The following is a 16056-nucleotide window of genomic DNA, read 5'->3' as shown; positions in this document are numbered from 1 at the left end:
ATTTGCCATCTCAAGAAAACAGTTACTAGGGAATGATCTTGTTCTCCATCATATACAACGTTAACTGGTTATACATATAATCAGAATTCTGTATACACGGTAGCACAATGGGTCAAATTCCATGGCAAGAACCTCTAGATTCTGCACCACAAACCCTTCAGTTTTGCGTCCATATATATTTTTTTTATTGCCATGAAATAGAGTTCATTTTCATGCCCATCCCCCACAGAAATATGTCTCACAGTTGAACACACTTAAAAAAAGCAACAACAACAAAAACCACACCCACCCACCCCCAACCCAAACCTAAAATGTGTGTTTATTTTGGGCAATGGATTGTGTGTCTCCCCTTCCCCCAGTGCTAGTCTATGCTCTCCCAACAGCTTTGTTCTACCCGCAGGAGTCCTCATTCAGACCATTCTCCCCAACACGTACACCATCCAAGGGGGAGCTTATTGCTGGATTCACCTCTGCAGGCACTTGAGCACTGCCCTGTTCTTCCCAGCTGGGCAGCCTACACTTCTGGTTTCTCCCCTCCTCACTCCCCACCTTTGGTTCTGGCTCCATTCAATAGTGCTGGAAGCATGTACCACAATCCAATAGTCCCTCCCCTTGTGGGAAAAGCTGGGGAACGAGAGGCAGCTGCAGGTAGGTTTTGGGTGGACTGGAGCAAACATAGGGCACCTGCCTGTAGCAAAACATTTGGCAAAAAATGTTAAATGTTGTAGAAGTCAGGTAAGTGTCAAATTCCACAACCATGGAGTGCATAGTGCCCTGACTGAGATAAAAAGGGCAGTTCACACCTCAAAGCTATTGTTTCAGGGTTTATGCAAACTCAGGAAGACACAAATTTGAAAATGTTAATTCAGTGCATCACTAACTATAGGAGCTAGAAACATGATTTTAAAAGGCAAAGTTGAGATTTTGGAGCACAGTTCCACAGGAGGCAGTGAATCCATGGGAAATTCTGTAGCTATGCAATATTTGGTGTCTTGCATGTAGTCAGTGATTTTTACTCTGTCTCCTAATTGTAGCCAAAGTACTACATTCATTCCCTAATTCAGTTACATGGAAGACACTAGCAGAAGAATAGGGAAATGAGTATACTGAATGCTATATTTACATCAAAAGGGCATTAGGATGCCAGCTTGTTGAAATCAGGCAGTAGAAATTCCATTTCTAGCAGAATTCACATTTATGAGGATATTTGAAAATTTAGCTTATTCAGACCTAATGAATATAGGACTCCAGTTCATTAAAGATTATATGCCAAGGACTGGATAACCTATTTGTCCTTCAGGAAAGAAGTGTGTTACATTGGGAAATTCACTCTATAAGGTGGGAAGAATTTTAAAGACCCAGGATTGAATTTAGAAAAATTTGAAAGATTCTCAAGATTGGAAGAAACATTCCCTAGTCTTAAAATGATGTGAGAATTGAGCCTACAAATGTACCCGAATTGTGAGCTCAACTGTAAAAATTGCGTTGAAGTTCATAACAACATGTTAAAATAACCTATAACAAATGATTATGGAAAAGGCATGAAAGGGAGACTGAACAACTCTGTTTTGGGGTCCCTAAAGAAATGGGGGAGCACAAAAGAACAAAGAAAACAGGAGGAACAGAGAGAGGCTACTGGAGCAAGTTTCACCATCATGGCTGCCACCTAGGACCCTGGACTTTCAACATCCTGATCCTGAGAGGTGTCCTGGCTAGAAAGGGGCCAGAGCAGGACAGCGACTCAGATAGCATTGCCACTTCTACCAGATCCAGCTGAATCCCAAACACCACCTTGGTATAACAGTTACCATGTAGGAGACTGTCAAACAAGGTGGCTTTTCCTTCTAAGACTAGACTTTACAGCAGCAGCGACATCTCTGGCCTATCTCAACTAATTTCTCTTTTTTCCCCAAAAAGGAGAATTACCATGTAATACTGTCAAAAAGGGGACTTCAGCTGTAGACAGTATTTAATATTTTTAAAGGGAAAGGGAACAAAAGGATTTTGTTAAAATGAAAGCCATATATAATAGTTCACATTTTTTCTCTTTCTGTATGTTTAATGGAAGGTTAAAGAAGATTTTTAATGGTGTGTTTGCCATGGTGTTAAGCAGGCTGACTTCTCTATAAACCATGTCAGGACCTTATTTAACACTGTTTGATAGTGACTGGGTTATATTAAACATCTTTAGCCTATTTAATACAACACACCTAACTAGTATCAAACCAGTATAAAATATTTAAGTGTAACCCTTGTAAATTGCCAGGTGAATTCTTTATAGGGGTTGAACCAAAACACTATGTGGTAGAACATAAAGGGACTCCATTCAACACCGAATGTCATGTTCTCTAATAATGAAGCTATTTTACCACTTGTACTAATATGATCACCTTGGGGTCAAACCCTCATTACTTCAGTCATGTGAGTAGGTCAATTAAAATAAGTACCCCCATGTGATGTTCCCTCTCCTTAATGTAGGCATTGATACAGCAATATATGCTGTGACAGAGTTCCTCCTCTGCTTGGTGGGTCCTGCATTTTTTGGCAGATTTGCTCACCTCAGAGGTTCACAGCAGCCCTCAGTTTGGCCACTTCTGCTAGAAGCTCAAACCTGCCGTTCACTCAGCTAACCTCATCACTTATGCACCCAGCATGGAAGAAATGGAGAACAATCTTTGAAGTCTCTGTTGTCCCACCTAGTGGGTTGGGGACAGGCCAGATCCCTTTCCAAATTAGGCCTTCCCTTCTGGTGTTGCTCACAGACCAGGTAAACGCCTCCTGTGTCCAATCAGGAGTTGGGGGGGATGGTGGGAACCCAGGCCCACCCTCTACACTGGGTTCCAGCCCAGGGCCCTTTGGATAGCAGCTGTCTACGTCTCCTGTATCAGCTACAGCTCCCTGGGCTACTTCCCCATGACTTCCCCCCAGTGCCTTCTTTATCCTCACAGCAGGATCTTCCTCCTGAAGCCTGATCACACTTGTACTCAATCCTCCAGCAGCATGCCTTCTCACTCCCTGCTCCTTGAATGCCCTCCACTAACTGATGGGAGGCCCTTTTTAAGCCAGATGTCCTGATTAGTCTGCCTGCCATAATTGATTCTAGTATATTCTTAATTGGCTCCAGGTGTCTTAATTAGCTTGCCTGTCTTAATTGGTTCCAGCAGGTTCCTGATTGCTGTAGTGCAGCCCCTGCTCTGGTCACTCAGGGAACAGAAAACTATTCATCCACTGCCCGGTATATTTGCCTTCTACCAGACTCCTGTACCCTACTGGTCTGGGTCTGTCACAATGTGGTTAAGCAGATCCCCATTCAGCAAAGTACCTAAGCATACGCTTAAAGACAATGCGACTTAGGCAAGTTAAGCACATACAGAGGTAATTTGCTCAATAGATCTGCTCAACTTTTGGGCCTTGAATAGCAACCAGCTTTAGGCAAACAGACACAGCCAAGTCATTACTTAATCTGAGTAGAAAAAAACATTATAAATGATGTAAATAAGTAGTATCTCATCACTTGTAACCACTTCTGCAGCAGGTTTATGGAACACAAATATTCATATATATTAATCCACTAGGGCTTGATCCTACAAGGTGCAGAGCAACTTGCAATTCCCATGGACTTCAAAGGGTCTTCCCAGTGTTGTTCAGTGTTTGCTAAGCCAAGCTTTCTTACATTAGCAGAGCCTCCAAGAAATTATCACCTTGCATAGTCAAGCCAATAAGGAGCCCCAGTTTCTGTTTTGTTTTCCTTTTGACCTACAGCTGCAAGAGAAAGCTATGCATGATCTCCATAGGAAATGATAATCTATCTTATTTTATGGATTGTTCTTATTTACTTATGTACACAGTGGAATGTGTATGCACAGTGCATTGCAAAAATATTTTAAAAAAGACAAAAGGCCAACATTTCCAAGAATGACTAGTGATTTGGGATGCTTTATTTCTGAGACACTATAAAGGCACTTGTTTTTGCAGAAGATACTCAGCCATTTCTGAAAATCATGCACCTAAAGGCATTTCAAGCTGGGCTCCCAAAAATGACTAGTCACTTGAAAATCCAGACCTAGATTCCTGCCCTTAGCAACTGTCAAGGTTCCTTCCCACTCTGAACTCTAGGGTACTGATGTGGGGACATGCATGAAAGACCCCCTAAGCTTATTTCTACCAGCTTAGGTTAAAAACTTCCCCAAGGCACAAAGTCTTTGCCCTTGGATTAGGTAAAACGCTGCCACCATCAAGTGTTTTAGACAAAGAACATGGAAAGAACCACTTGGAGTTCCTATTTCCCCAAAATACCCCCCAAGCCCTTACACCCCCTTTTATGGGGAGGCTTGAGAACAAACAAGATGAGCACAAACCCCTTGGATTTTTAAGACCCAAAAAACCCAATCAGATTCTTAAAAATCAGAACTTTATAAGAAGAAAAAGATAGAGAACAATACTGTAAGGTCATAATGGAAGATAATCTGACTGCCTGTAAGATTCAAAACAGAGAATCCCTCTAGGCAAAACCTTAAGTTACAAAAAGACACCAAAAACAGGAATACACATTTCCTCCAGCACAGCAAATTTACAAGCCAAAAAACAAAAGAAAATTGAATGCATTTTCTAGCTAGATTTACTAACTTTACAGGAGTTGGAATGCTTGCATCCTTGAACTGTTCCCAGCAAAGGTATCACACACAGACAGACCAAAACCTTCCCCACCCCCCCCCCTCCAGATTTGAAAGTATCTTGTCCCCTCATTGGTCATTTTGGGTCAGGTGCCAGCAAGGCTACCTTAGCTTCTTAACCCTCTACAGGTGAAAGGATTTTGCCTTTGGCCAGGAGGGATTTTATAGCACTGTATACAGAGAGGTGGTTACCCTTCCCTTTATATTTATGACAAGTAACCTACCTACAATCTATATTAAATTCAAAGTTAAGTTTATGTAGCAATAAAATTATCTCATGTGGAAAAGTGACTCAGCCTCAAGATGGCAGATATGAAAAGTGATTTAGTTAAAAAAAAAGAAAGATGCAACTGAAGATACTATATGGAACTTACTGTAATAAGTAATCCAAGATAAATGACAATACACAATTTAAGAACAAATTTAAGGCAATTGAGCTAAAATGATGCACCATCATTCTTGTTAAAAGTTTTCTTTATTACATAATGGGTAAAATCCTGGCTCTCATAGAATAAAAGTAGAGCAGCATACAGTGTAAATTCTTATATTGATTTCCCTTGGAATCAGGATTTCAGCCAATATGTGATTGTTGGCACATTAAGGTTACAGTTTACCAATGTGCTCCTTACATGAGTATAATGAGAACACATGGTAAAACCCAATTAAAAAAAAAGGAGCACAGATTATGCTTTTCTCCCTAATTCAGCAGGGAACTTAAACACATGCCTAATTTTATCCATATGACAATCATGGGACTATACCTTTACTTAAGATTTCTTGATGAATTTGGGTTTTAAGACTATGGGATAACAGAGGTGGAAAAGAGAAGTCATTCCTACCTACAGGATGCAGAACCATAACAGAAGTTTCATTTGATATGAAATTGGTATTAAGGACTGAATAGCTGAAAAGATGCATAAAGTCATTCACTACAACTCTTCAGAATACATTTAAATGCCTGTTTGCTAGTATGACTTCCCACATAAACGTATGTGGGGAAAGACATACATATATAACTATTACATGACTGCTAGACAATACACTTTTTTTCCTGACAACTCAGATCTCATGTACGCCTTTGACTTACTTGTTCTTTAACACTTAACCCATGAACTCCCAACCCATGCAACACAATATGGCATGCAATTGTATTTTCACACTGAACAATGCCATCTGGATGTAAGAGCTCATGCAGTGGCATAGAAGACTGACTGCATTAACCTATGGCTGTGTAGAGTATATTAAGAAGTGTCACCATGGTATAAGAATTTCCAGTTTGCAACAAGTACTTACCCATAAATGTAAATGGATGGAAATTCAATACATCTTTATGGACATGCTGGATCATTTATGGCTTGATTAGATTTGCTAGCTGTGTGTGTTTATCTCCTCCTGTTTGTATTTAGAAGGCTAACTCAATCAGCAATGAAGGAGAATATTGATCTTTTTGGGAGATTACTTTCCAGTGGACTGAATAACTTTAGAAGGGAAAAAAATAACAGTAAATCTTAATCTGTTTCTAAGAGTCCCTGAAATCTGGTCAATCTGTAACTCAAGTACATAACAAATGTTAGTCTTCAGTGCTGGATATATTTCAATTAACTATTTTTTTCCATTTGCTGATTGTCTTCCTAGATAATAAAGCTGTTTGGTAGGTGTAAAACGGATAGGAAATTGAAGCTATTTGCAAATTTTTATTTAAATTGTTTCTCTTGACTAGACAAAGCTCAAGAGACCGATGTAAATCTCTGATGATCAACTGCATCCCCATTATGGAAGGGATTTTGTTGAAATGTATTTATATAAAATATATTTAGTAACTTTCTGTTCTGAGGATTACTGAATTCACAGATGTGAAAGCTTAAGTGGGTTCTTTTGACCTCAAAGACCTCTTGTTAAGGCCAATACTGCTGCATTAGGAATAATTTTATCTAAAAGACTTCTACCCCTCTTCCCCCAGTGAGTAATTTGAAAAGGAAAAGCAATATAAACTACTGCTAAGAAAAAGAATATGAATGAGATACAAGGAAATGGATAAATAAGAATGTAAAACTATTGTAGAACAATTCCCAATATGGTCACGTTAATCATAATCTTAAAAAAAGTTTAAATATTCTTTAGTTACCATCTACCTAATTTTGCAATCTCTGTCCCACCCTGGCCAAAGTCTGAACACCCTGACACAGAGATCTGAACTCAGAGCCTGGATCCAGATCTAAATCTGTGTTTTGTAAGTGGCCACTATCTTTATAATGGACAAAAACAAACCCGAGACTTGGACACCCCCAAGCTTTGGACTGTTCCAAATCCACATCCAAATTTTATGGTTCAAACCAATCTCTAGCAGTCCAGCTCTTATAAAATGTCATTACATGCAATAAGCAGGTTAGTACTTCCACTCTAAGGATGACAATCATTCTAATATGCAGAGATATTGTTATGGCAGTTACTAAGTGGTACTGTTTCATGTAACCTTATACTTTTTCTTAGCATGCAAGCATATTCAGAGTTTGAAGAAATGTGTGTTGCATTTATGATGCATTGGGGGGGGGGCGGCAGGGGGGAGGCTGCTGTGGCAAACAAAGGAGTCTCTCCATCTCAAGAACTGACTGTAGTTAGAAAAAGACAACAGATGTTACCTAGAAACCCGGCACTGCTGTGGACTAAGATTCCAGATGGACAATTATGGTTGATGCTTGTGTGTGCTATTTGTAACTACCTCTGTTGAAGGATTGATGGATTATCCCTGTATCTCATTCATTACATCCAGGCTGCATCTAAATCTTGTAGATTCTTACTGTATACCATATTTAAGATTTGGACTCTTCCAGTTGTCCAAACAGCTACAATGCTCATCCAGGCTCCCATCTTGCATCCTCATTACTGTAACATCCTCTTCTCTCTGGCCTTGAAAAAACAATCTTATCCCACTCAAAACCACTAAAAATGCTATTGAAGATAATTCTTCTAGCTCAGGGGTGGGCAAACTACTGCCTGTGGGCCGGATAGAGCTCACCAGCCATTTTAATCCGACTGTCAAGCTCCGGCTTGCCTTGCTCCGGCGCTCCAGCTGGGGAGCAGAATCAGGAACCACTCCGTGCAGCTCCCAGAAGCAGCGGCCTGGCTCCCCTCCAACTTCTATGCATAGGGGCAGCCAGGGGGCTCCGCTCTGTGCACTTCCATTGGCCGGGAACCAATGGGAGCTGCGGGGGTGTTCCCAGCGGACGGGGTGGCACCTCTGCATAGGAGCCAGAGAGAGGACATGCTGTTGCTTCTGGGAGCCACCTGAGGTAAACACCGCCTAGAGCTTGCACTCCTGAGCCTCCCTCCATACCTCAAGCCCCTACCCCAGTCCTGATCCCCCTCCTACACCCCAAACTCTTTATCCCCAGACCAGAGCCCACACCCCCAGCCATAGCCCTCACCCCCTCCCACACCCCAACCCCAATTTCATGCACATTCATGACACGCCATACAATTTCTATACCTAGATATGGCCCTCAGGCCAAAAAGTCCTCCCCCCATCCTAGCTCATTGCTTTGACCATGTCACTCATTGCATCCCTCCATGATCTCCCCTTTCTCAATTACATCAAAGTAAGCTACTTTTCTTCCCCTTCTACTCTGCACATGTCCTCTCTCTCCCCATAACACACTATTGAGATGTCAGCACCTGACTCTGATTAGCCAGCTATGCCAGTCTTCATTGTCCACTTCAATTGACAAAACAAGCACCTTCATGCCTTCTCCCAGGCTGTTCCTCCTATTTGGGAGGAGCTCCCAGTGAACACCCAGAAGCCACCTCATTGCCCTCCTTAAAACTGTTTTGTAGGGATACCTACTGTCACAATTTTGATGTAAATTCACTTTCATTCCCGCCCCATAGCTCCCTGAGGGCATCCACTTCAGGCTTCCAGTTCCTAGCCATCACGTCTCTTGGGAGGACACCCATGTCTCCCTCCTTCCTGACCGGGGGTTTAAGGCTTCACAGATCCCTGTCTTACACTGTGATATTTGCAGCAAGCCAGTCTGCTTTCTCTCCAAGGGCTATAACCAGTTAAAAGTTATCACGCAGCTCTTTCTAAAACAAGCACATCATTCTCATTGTAAAAATCATTACAGAGAAAAAAATATATTTAAGACAATAAAAGTCCCTATACACATACAAGCTTACCAGAGGTCACCCATCCATTTTGTCGGGTCCAAAGTCTTTCCAACCCTTCTGCAAGGTTGGAGCCCTTGGGTAAAAGGTTCTGTCCATTTGCTGGATCAGAAAGAATGTCCCAAGTCTGTTTAAATCAAGTGGTGGGGTTTTTTTTAAATCAAAAGCCCTCCTTTGATTGTTGGTTTCTGGAAGAGCCAGTATGAACCAGCGTATGCAAGCTTCCCAAGGGATGGAACTTCTCTGGATGTGTTTATAACACAAGCAATTCAACCTTAATCCTGGTGGGAGTTGTGACAATCCTCCCTACCTTGGATTACAAACAATTCCCAGCCCACAGTGATACATAAACCTTTCATACCCTTTATGCAAAATGATCCCCACAGATATTGCATGCAGTTACTATATCTGTCACATCTACAAACCTGAAAATGTTTAGGCTGCTGGTTTTTCATACTGACCAATATTGTCTCATTGTTTCTGTGTGCGCCCTCTCCGTACCTGTTTTCTTGTTTTATAATTAGATTGTAAACTCTTTGGTGCAGGGACCGTCTTTCTGTTTTTATACACAGAGCTTAACACAACAGGATCCTGGCCCAACACTAGGGCATGTATGTGCAGATACTACACAAATAATAATAGTAATAAAATCAACAAGTTGCGCTAGGAATATACCCAGACTCCATGTTTCTGATTTTTCCAACAGGAAGCCAACCTGTAAGACCCCACCACCTGCTATCATTCAGAAGGTGCACTTTCTGAATGACCCTAAGATAAATCTATATTAAAAAATTAACTACACATCACTGTTCTTAGCATATACCTAATGGAGTGATAAGTACACCCCCAGCAGACTAACATTTTTCATAACTTTTATAGTTTTCTAGCAGTCAGTTTCTTACCCTTAGAGCCTTCTTGGATCTCAGGCTAATGCTAACATAACTTTTTCTAAATTAAATTCTCCTACCAGAGGGCTTCTTCCCTGCATTCTTATAATTCAATGGTGCAGCGTTTCTCTGCAAAAATGAGCATCCTGTAGAATGATCGTTGGCATTCTTCCCTTCCCCAACTCTAGAGGGTCATTCAGCTCAAACTAAAATTCTTCAAGTCTGCATTAGCATCCTTTAGAGACTTCAGTAATAAGCTGTCAACATTTTCAATTTGAACGATTACCCAAGAGACCTCTTCCCTATGAATTAACCAGGCCAGTCATTTACTGGAATTGTCTCATTGTTCATATGTTTAGTATTCCCCCCCAATGAACAGGTTTTTTTCCCCCCTTTCCCCATCTGACAAGTGTTAATCAAATTGAACTCAGATTTAGTTTAATTTATTTGTGCTTGAGGAGATTTTATTTTACCAAACTCATTTTCAGGATGAAATTGCCTTTCGTACACAGAAATAAGCAAGACAGTGAAGGAACTCAGATGCTTTAATGAATAAGCAAGTACCGTATGTTCTTTTTACCCCACTTTGTGTATGTCCCATAATACAAATGAAGTAAGTCCACACTCAACTCAAACAAATTTATATCTGTGCAATGTCCAACAGAGTGGAGATTCATTTCTTTAGTCTGTAAGAAGTTTGGTTAACTCTTGCACGGCTCCATAGGTCTAATGGAGAAGACATGAGCATCCTACACCAAGAATAGTGAGTTCAAGACCCATCTAGGATAGATGTCCCTTTTCTAAAAGATAGTATATTTCAACTACAAGCTGCTAGGCTAGTTGCAGGAATCTTTGGGTGAAATTCAATGGCCTGTATTATGCAGGAAGTAAAAGTAGGAGTTAATGGTCTCCGACTATGAAATTCAGGGCAGGAACAGCAGTATTTGTGTATTGTACAGATCTAGGCAGTGTTTCTCTGCCAAAGTGATTACACCATAGCATGAAAATAATTTCACAGGGTTTCCTGTTAGGCCACTTTTCTGATTAAGCAATAAAACAGGGATACTATTAACAGGCATCCCTGTCCTGTGCCTGCATCTTCTTAGAATGTGTCATAATGAAGAGAACATAAGTAATATTTGTGCTATAAGATGGCATGATCTGGTGGATAGGGTCCTGGAGCAGGAGATCATTCCTAGCTCTGCCACTGACCTGCTGTGTGACCTTGGGCAAGTCACTTCCATTGTTTCCTCTCCTACCTGTTGTCTGTTTGGACAGTAAACTCTTAGGGGCTGGGATTGTCCCTTCTCATTGGTTTGCACAGTCTGCAGCACAATCCAGCCCTGAGTTGGGTCTGGGTGCAATGCTTGATTGAAGGTCAGGGACTGTCTTTTTGGTCTTTGGATAATGCCTAGCACAATTGGGCCATGACTGGGGATCCTAGGCACTACTACAATACAAATAATGAATGTAGAAATATAAAATAGTAAATCACACACTCTGTCGGTGCCCCATTAACATATGCCATCTCCCATATACACTTTTACAGAAGAATTTGAACATGAAAAAAAGCACTTGCTTCTAATAGTTTAAGCCTTGAATTTATGCAAATAAATGAAAGTTTATGGAAATCTGAAGGCTAATACATTTTCAGAGGACCCTTCACAGTAGGAAACATAGGCAGTGAGTGCCCTTTCAGAGATATCAGATTCTATACTATCCCTACCTTCTCACCACTCCCACCCTGCCCTTAGGCCAGCACTCATTATGCACCTAGCGTTTTCATGCATGCAGATAAAAAAATGCTTAAATTAAAAATGTGGCTCCTCTGTTTAACTAACTGTTTCTATTGCCTCCAGTTATCAAAACCACCTGGCACATCTTAGACAGATTGGCACCTACTATGGTTATTTTTCTAGAATAAGGCAGAAGTCATAAGCAGGTGGTAGCTTTTAGTGTCTAGGCCATTATTCTTTTGTTTCTTGCCTTTGGCCACCGTTTCCTACCAGATGTGTTCTGTATCTTTGCTTTTAATTAAAAAAAGTTTGACTATGATCTATAGCAGTATTGGATTTGTGCGCACACGCTCATGAACAGTTTTGTTCTTGAAAGATTTAAATAATTAATAACTAAATAATAAAGGAAGTGGGAATCATGTGCTACTACTGTATATGAATTGTATTTCCATCATAAACATCAAAACTTTGTTATGCTTTTTACAGAGAGGTTTTATGTAAAATAAGCTATGTGTCATTATTCTTCAAAGGCAACTAATAGAGTCTTACACAAAATATAAATGAGTCCTCTTATTGGGGGCTGATATCTGAGTTTGTTTAAAAAACACCCCCCACACACACACCCTACCAGAGTACTACAAGCCCTAACTTGAATAAAGGCTGTCCTCCAGGTTTAAATATCCTCCATCTGAATTATAACATTTTTTTCCCTGCCATCCTCCAGACTCAAAGAACTCAGTGTCCCTGTAAATTTGGATTGGTCTTTTAGGTGCCTTCATCTGAAAATGCCATCATGCAAAACAACTTACAGTACATTATGGGTGTTTCATATATTTCCTTGCCATGACATTTAAGTGTCTCTCTGGTAGAAGAATTCACTTTGTCAAAATGACAGCTTGATAGTGCATAAATACCTTTACTCTTTGACTACAAAGTCATATCTACCGACTTTGCCATTAAAATAATTCTTTGTTTCTCTTAACATATGGTCATCTTAGACTATGAAAATCTACTCACTTCTCTGCTTTACCATCAACACTTACCAGCAATTAAGATAACAGTGCCGAATATACCAGAAGCAATGTTAATCTTTTATTAGGTAATAAGCATCAGCAACCAAAGGCTTAGGAGACAATTGAATAAGTAGGAGTGGGACCCTTCCAGCATGAGCTTATTTGTTATCACAATAACGGACAGAAAAAAAATAGATCATTGTCTTGCAGTGGTGCTGGAACTAGGAGTACCGCTGCACCCTCTGGCTTGAAGTAGTAACACACCAAATACATGTTTTCGGTTATCAGCACCCCCACTATAAAAATTGTTCCAGCACCCCGGTTCTCTTGCATTCTAGTCTAGGGTGACTAGATAGCAACTGTGAAAAAACGGGACAGGGGGTGAGTGTAATAGGTGCCTATATAAGAAAGAGTCCACAAAAATCGGGACTGTCCCTTTAAAAACAGGACATCTGGTCACCCTATTCTAGTTCCACTAAACCATCATATCCTCTTACTTTCATGTCAGCGCTTAGGTGTGTGAAAAGAGAAACTTTTTAGAATGCAGCATTCAAACAAACATGGCTCATTTGTGTCAACTTGATAGAAGTAAATTATGTTACGGAAAAGGAGGGTGGGGAGTAGAACGCTATATTGCCAGAAAAAGCAGCAAGCACATCTTCAGAAGTGATCATAGAATATCAGGGTTGGAGGGACCTCAGGAGGTCATCTAGTCCAACCCCTAGCTCAAAGCAGGGCCAATCTCCAATTTTTGCCCCAGATCCCTAAATGGCCCCCTCAAGGATTGAGCTCACAACCCTGCATTAAGCAGGGCAATGCTCAAACCTCTGAGCTATCCCTCCCCCAATTGACTGCCTACTTTCAACTGACACTCCCTATCACATAATTGCCCTCTTATATGATTTTTCCCCCTAGCATGTCTTTGAAAAGGGGTGTGGTCTGGAACTTTAAGTCTGACAAGGAAACAGTTGTAGCCCTAAAGTCTAGGGGGCTGCAACTGGCTGCTGCAATGCCCCTTCTTCCTGCTGTTAGTGTTTCCAATTCATGATTTTATTGTGAGTCTCATGATCTTTAGTGGATTTTAAAAAATCCGGACACCCAGCAGTCATCTGAATGCACCAGAATCTCAGCTTCTCTCTTTAAAAATAGTAAGTTTCTAGTACTCATTCATTCAGATGTAAGCTTGAAAAATGTTACCCTTAAAAAGATACAAGAGCCAGAAAACAAATTAAAAAAAAAAAAGCTGTAAATGGGGGGGGGGAAAAAAAAAAAAAAAAAAAAAAAACAAACAACTTGCCACAATTCCTACCACTCTGACTCTTAGTGGTAACATCCAGTTTACACACACAGTTTTTCTGCAGTTCTTATCTTGATATTACATTATGGCAGAGTTCTGGGAGTTCATTAAAATGCTAGAAGTCCTTTTGGAAAGACAACTATTTATATTCTAGCTTCAGCATTCAAACTGCTCTGGGAAATACTTGGGGTTTTTTAATTGTTTTGTATGACTCAGCTGCAGTCTACAGTTCAGCGTGAGACTGGCCTTCTCTGAGATACTTCTAAATGTGAAAATAATGTGTCATAGGCCATTTGTATTCACACTTCGGAGGAGCATTCTAGGTTTTATTGCATAGGTTTCATCTCTATTTGCACAATTTCTATTTTAGTCCAATCAGGTTCTAAAAGCAGGAGGAACAGAGTCTGTAAGGCACTGGAATGGAACTCAGGAAATCTACATTAATCGACTCCTGTCCCTTTCACAGGCATCCTGTGCAACTTTGGGCAAGTCATTTGATTTTTCTGTTACTTCATTCCCCATCTGTAATCTGGGGGCAACAGTACATCCTTTCTTCTATGCTCCTCGTGTGTTTGCACAGTAACTAGCACAATGGGGTCACTAACAGCTTTGTCTTTGAGAGATTCCAACCTTTTTTTAAGATTTCAGGACAATGGATATGTTATGCACTTTGCCATGTTAACGAGGTACAAAGAGAAGACCAAGATCAAACATATGTTATGGTTACTCTCCAAAGAGAAGGGAGCTGGAGCATTTACTTGTACACAATGGAGTTCAGCAGGCTATTGTGAAAAGGCAACTCAAGCTGTGCTATCAAATGTCAGAAAGCGGCACATATTTCTTTGTATGCATCATCAATACAGAACTACACATAATGGGTAACATTTTAAGAGAAACTAAATGACTTACAAGCCTACCATACTGGAAGTCAATGAGACTTAGCCATAGGGTGGCCATATTTCCCAAAGTAAAAACAGGACACTGCCTGAGCCCTGTGCCGCCCAGCGGCTCATGTTGACACTTGCCCTAGATGTCCCTCCGTGCCCCCCAAGGGGTCACACCCCACTTTTTTGGGAAACAGGGCATTTGTTCTGTTTGCTTTTCCCAACTGATAATCAGTTGCAATAGCGAACGGGACATATGCCCATTTTTGTTAAAGAAAGACGGGGTGCCTGGGACGGGGTTTACGAATGGGATTGTCCTGGCCAAAATGGGATGTATGGTCACCCTACTTAGCCTTCTACATAACTTAAGCACCTTTGAAAAATGCTACTCAATGGATGCTTCAGTGTAGGAGATACAGATTATGTCTTGTTCTGTGCTCACTTCCAAGCCTCTTTAGAAAGCCATTTCCATTCTAATTTGAATATAAAATTTGGAGAACGTGTATATTTTTTGTAATAGGGTAGTCCAGGTTAGATTGAGCCCCTTGCACAATGTGGCTCAAATATACAATAAGAGACATTCCCTTCCCCAAACAGCTTATATTCTGAATAGACAAGATGGGTGAAATGATTCTTCCACCTATTTTACAGTTGGCAATGGAGGCAAAAGAAATTGAGGGCCATGGTCACGCAGGAAATCCACAGTACAGCCAGGAATTGAATACCCAGCCGAGGACCTTAACAGAAAAAGCATTTTTGCTCATTCTCCCCCTAAATAGGTCCTACACTTTCCTAGTGTTACCTGGAGGGTACTATTTTGCTATTGCCAAGCATCAAGGTCTGAATGATAAAGGGAGGAAGAATTTGTACCAGTTTCTGATCCAGAAAATCAGGTACTATAGAAAACTGAATTACTGTGCTTGACTTTGTGAGTTTAATTAACTTAGAAAAAACTGTTTATCTTTTATATCATATTTTGTAATTCATGGATACGAATTTATTTAATTTTACAGCAATAAAAAGGAAATTAAAAAAAATCTCATTTCAATATTATTACATCCAAAGTCGTCATTTCTAATCATTGTCTAATTTCTCTGAGGAAAAGGGCAACTAGTATTTCTATGTAATGATTAATTACTTAGCCTAAACAATTGGTTGTAATGAATGTTTCAAAAGGTGTGCAATATTGGTTTTCAATGGTATTAAATTATTTAGACTTAAATTAGCCAATATGGCTTTAATTTATTTACATTGAATTCTAAAGTAAATTAGAAGGTAATTGCTTTGCCCATTTTTTGTATATATCCTGCTGACTGTTTGTTAATCTCAGTGGCTATGTTAATTCCTATGATGCCTAGCACTGAGCTCAGTAGTACACAAAATTGCTAGGGCTAGATGTAGGTGC

This window comes from Natator depressus, chromosome 8 (genome assembly GCF_965152275.1).
Source record: "Natator depressus isolate rNatDep1 chromosome 8, rNatDep2.hap1, whole genome shotgun sequence".
Classification (NCBI taxonomy): Eukaryota; Metazoa; Chordata; order Testudines; family Cheloniidae; genus Natator; species Natator depressus.
This window is presented reverse-complemented; position numbering follows the sequence as displayed.